This window comes from Canis aureus, chromosome 23 (assembly GCF_053574225.1).
Source record: "Canis aureus isolate CA01 chromosome 23, VMU_Caureus_v.1.0, whole genome shotgun sequence".
Lineage (NCBI taxonomy): Eukaryota > Metazoa > Chordata > Mammalia > Carnivora > Canidae > Canis > Canis aureus.
The window spans coordinates 15,766,139-15,770,313 of record NC_135633.1 but is presented as its reverse complement, the minus strand read 5'-3'; the positions used below and the strand labels follow the sequence as shown (position 1 = coordinate 15,770,313).

The 4,175-nt window shown below is 44.3% G+C and overlaps 1 non-coding gene across 1 annotated transcript; it reads right to left on the bottom strand.

Moving 5' to 3' along the window:
• Nucleotides 1-3,619: 3,619 nt before the first annotated feature.
• LOC144295592 (U5 spliceosomal RNA) lies at nucleotides 3,620-3,732 on the bottom strand. Its single transcript, XR_013362672.1, has one exon. It is a non-coding gene; the product is annotated as a U5 spliceosomal RNA (small nuclear RNA).
• Between the last annotated feature and the right edge of the window lie 443 nt (nucleotides 3,733-4,175).

The window sequence follows — 4,175 nt, the reverse complement described above, 5'->3', positions numbered from 1 at the left end:
TGGTGCAAGAGAGTGGTCTAGTTTCATTCTTCTGCATGTGGATGTCCAATTTTCCCAGCACCATTTATTTATTTATTTATTTTTTATTTTTTATTTTTTTAAAATTTTTATTTATTTATGATAGTCACAGAGAGAGAGAGAGAGAGGCAGAGACACAGGCAGAGGGAGAAGCAGGCTCCATGCAGGGAGCCCGATGTGGGATTCGATCCCGGGTCTCCAGGATCGCGCCCTGGGCCAAAGGCGGGCGCCAAACTGCTGCGCCACCCAGGGATCCCCCCAGCACCATTTATTGAAGACACTGTCTTTCTTCCAATGGATAGTCTTTCCTCCTTTATTGAATATTAGTTGACCATAAAGTTCAGGGTCCACTTCTGGGTTCTCTATTCTGTTCCACTGATCTATGTGTCTGTTTTTGTGCCACTACCACACTGTCTTGATGACCACAGCTTTGTAGTACAACCTGAAATCTGGCATTGTGATGCCCCCAGCTCTGGGTTTCTTTTTTAAAATTCCCCTGGCTATTCGGGGTCTTTTCTGATTCCACACAAATCTTAACATAATTTGTTCCAACTCTCTGAAGAAAGTCCATGGTATTTTGATAGGGATTGCATTTAACGTGTAAATTGCCCTGGGTAACATTCAGGTCGAGATTTTAATCTATTAACTCAGGTGGGCTAAAAACACATTTCATTATTTCCATTGCCTGAAGTAAATTTTTTAAATTTATTTTTAAAGATTTTATTTATTTATTAATGAAAGATGCAGAGAGAGAGAGAGAGAGAGTGAGGCAGAGACACAGGCAGAGGGAGAAGCAGGCTCCATGCAGGGAACTTAATCCTGGGATCACGTCCTCAGCCGAAAGCAGACAGTCAATCTCTGAGCCACGTAGGCGTCCCAGTAAATTTTATTTTAGACACACCTCACTGAGCGGGGGAAATTAATCCTGATAGGTACGGGGGGGCTGCCTCGACCCTTTTCCTAGGGCCTGGGAAGGTGGATAGGGCCAGATGTTGGGTCAAGGGAGGTGGTGGTAGGGGTTGCAGTGAGGCAGTGGGAGGGTGTCTAAGCTAAGAGGGCCTCCTTGCATTTGCTACCGGGTCACTTGTCCACACCAACTCCTCCATCCTGAGTCCCTCCGAGTCCACTGGCTCTGTGGCAGTGATCCCATGCCCTCTCAGAGGCAAGGGCATCACTTGAATGCCCTTGGCTACACTGAAAGCCACGGCTATTTCCCTCTGCTTTCTGAGAACAGTCACTACGTCTCTGTGTGACGCTGCCCTTTCCCTGACCCAGCCCTACATGAAGAGACTGCCTGGAAGAGGGAGGGGAAGGGAGGAGACAAAATAGCGCAGTAGCACCTGCTCCCGGCCTAGCCCCGCTATTTCTCTTTTTCTTCCATCAAAGAAGTTTTTTGTTTTTGTCTTTGTTTTGCTTTCAAGGGTGAGAAAAACAGCTCTGTCTCGCAACTGTGTAGCTCCACATCCGGTGCATTACCCATCGCAGATTCCTTTCTGTTCTCGCTATTCTGATTGTCTATTGTAGAATGATAAAGTACCCCGTAAGTTATTGGTATGAGACGTACACATTTTATTTTAGTCTAAGGTTGCCAGATAAACTATGATGAATGTTTCACCTGTATATATTTTTATCTTTAAATGTTAAAAACTTAAAATTTATCTTCAAGTACTATACATAATAAACAATTTTTTAAATTATTTTTATTTTTTAAAGGTTTTATTTTTTAAATATTTTATTTTTTATTTATTCACGAGAGACACACCCACACACACAGAAGCAGAGACACAGGCAGAGGGAGAAGCAGGCCCCATGCAGGGATCCTGATGTGGGACTCGATCCCGGGTCTCCAGGATCAGGCCCTGGACTGAAGGCGGCACTAAACCGCTGAGCCACTGGGCTGACCACGTAATAAAAATTGAATCCCAGTTAAATTGGGATTTTAGATAAGCAATGTATTTGCTTAAATAGGAGTTTATCCCCTGCAATACTGGGGGTACAGTCAAACTATACAATTATTCATTATCAATCTGAAATTCAAATTTAACTGGATGGCCTCTATTTTTGTTTGCTAAATCTAGCAACAGTGTCTTGGTCACAGTTTTGTGGGGCAGGAATTTGAGTAGGGATTGGCAGGGGTGAAGGAAGCTCTTCCATGGTGCTTCTACACATGCGTGTCTGGTGCAAGGGTGCTCCGTGGCCTGACGTGCCCTCTTCACAGGAAGTCCCATCCTCCAGGGCTTTTCCATGCACGTAGGGATTTTCAAACAACAGTGGCCCTGGCGTAGGCAGCCTTCTTAACCTGGAGGCTCTGGACCTGGCTCCAGAAACAGGAAATAGAAGCTGTCAGTCTCTTAAGTCTTGGACCTCACAACTGGTACGACATCATTTCTACTTTATTCTACAGGCAGCATCACAAAACACGTGGCTTCACCAGGAGGGGACATAGACCCGGCCTCTTAATGAGAGCAGTGGCAAAGAATCTGCAGTTATCTTTAATCGGCCGCCTCTAAGTTTGGATGTCACCTGAGTTTCTTCCTTCCTTTCTTTTTTCTTTTTTTTTTTTTTAAAGATTTTATTTATTTATTCATGATAGACACAGGAGAGAGAAGCAGAGACACAGGCAGAGGGAGAAGCAGGCTCCACACAGGGAGCCTGATGCGGGATTTGATCCCAGGTCTCCAGGATCACGCCCTGGGCCAAAGGCAGGCACTAAACCGCTGAGCCACCCAGGGATCCCCTTCCTTCCTTTCCTAAAGGCCATGATAGCACCTCCATTCACCTGTTGTCGGGTTGGGTGAAGGGTCCTAGAAAAAGAGCATGATCAGAATACATCATCCCACTATATAACCAAAAAAATGGCCAGGGTCGAATGTTATATATAGATGATTCCCAACTTACAGTGGTTGGACTGTAAAATTTTTAAAAAATTTGCAGTGGTGCGAAAGTGATACACACTCAGTAGAAACCAAACTTTAAATTTTGATGTTTCCCTGCACTGGTGATATGTGGTATGATCCTCTCTCGTGTTGCTTGGGAGTGGCCTGGAGCCACAGCTGCCAGTCAGCCATGCCATCAAGAGGGTAAATGACTGATACCCTGGCAACCATAGTCCTAGAACCATTCTGTTTTTCACTTTGGGTACAGTGTTCAATACATTACACCAAGTATTCATTATAAAATGGGCTTTGTGTTAGATGGTTTTGCCCAACTGTAGGCTAATGTTCGGAGCACATTTAAGGTAAGCGAGGCTAAGCTATGATAGGTAGGTGTACAGGTGTATCTCTTTTTATTGTGCTTTCCTTTATTACACTTTGCAGCTACCATGTCTTTTACAAATTGAAGGTTTGTGGCAACTGTGCATGGAGCAAGTCTATCAACACAATTTTTATTTTTTTTTAAATTTATTTATTAGAGAGAGAGAGGAAGAGAGAGAGAGAGAGAGAGAGACAGAGACAGGCAGAGGGAGAAGCAGGCTCCATGCAGGGAGCCCGACGTGGGACTCGACCCCAGGTCTCCAGGATCACGCCCTGGACTGAAGGCGGTGCTAAACCGCTGAGCCACTCGGGCTGCCCCAGTTCTGTTTTTCGAACCAAGAAAGGTGAGACTCGTTAGCTGAGGCCTCAAAAAATTGGATAAAAACTCATAACTGTTCCTCTCCATGGAAATCTTTAGTAAAAGGCGAAAGATTTATGCGATCTGAAGAGAAACGAGTATCAACACAATTTTTCGAACAGCATTTGCTTACTTCTTGTCTGTGCGTCACATTTTAGTAATTCTCATAATATTTCAAATTTTTTCGTTATTTAATTCTTTAAAAAAGATTTTATTTATTTGAGAGAGAGAAGAGCACAAGAGGGGGAGGAGTGGAGGGAGGGAGAGAGAGAAGCAGACACCCTGCCCAACAGGAAACCCAATGAAGGGCTCTGTCCCAGGACCCTGAGATCATGACTTGAGCTGATAGCAGGTGCTTAACCAACTGAGCCACCCAGGTGCCCCACTTTTTCATTATTTATCGTGGTGATCTGTGATCAGTGATCTTTGATGTTACTATTGTAATTGTTTTGGGGGTGCTTTGAACTACGTTCCTATAAGGTGAACTTAAATGTCGTATATGTTCTAAGTGCTCCACTGGATGGCCGTCTCCCCATCTCTCTCCC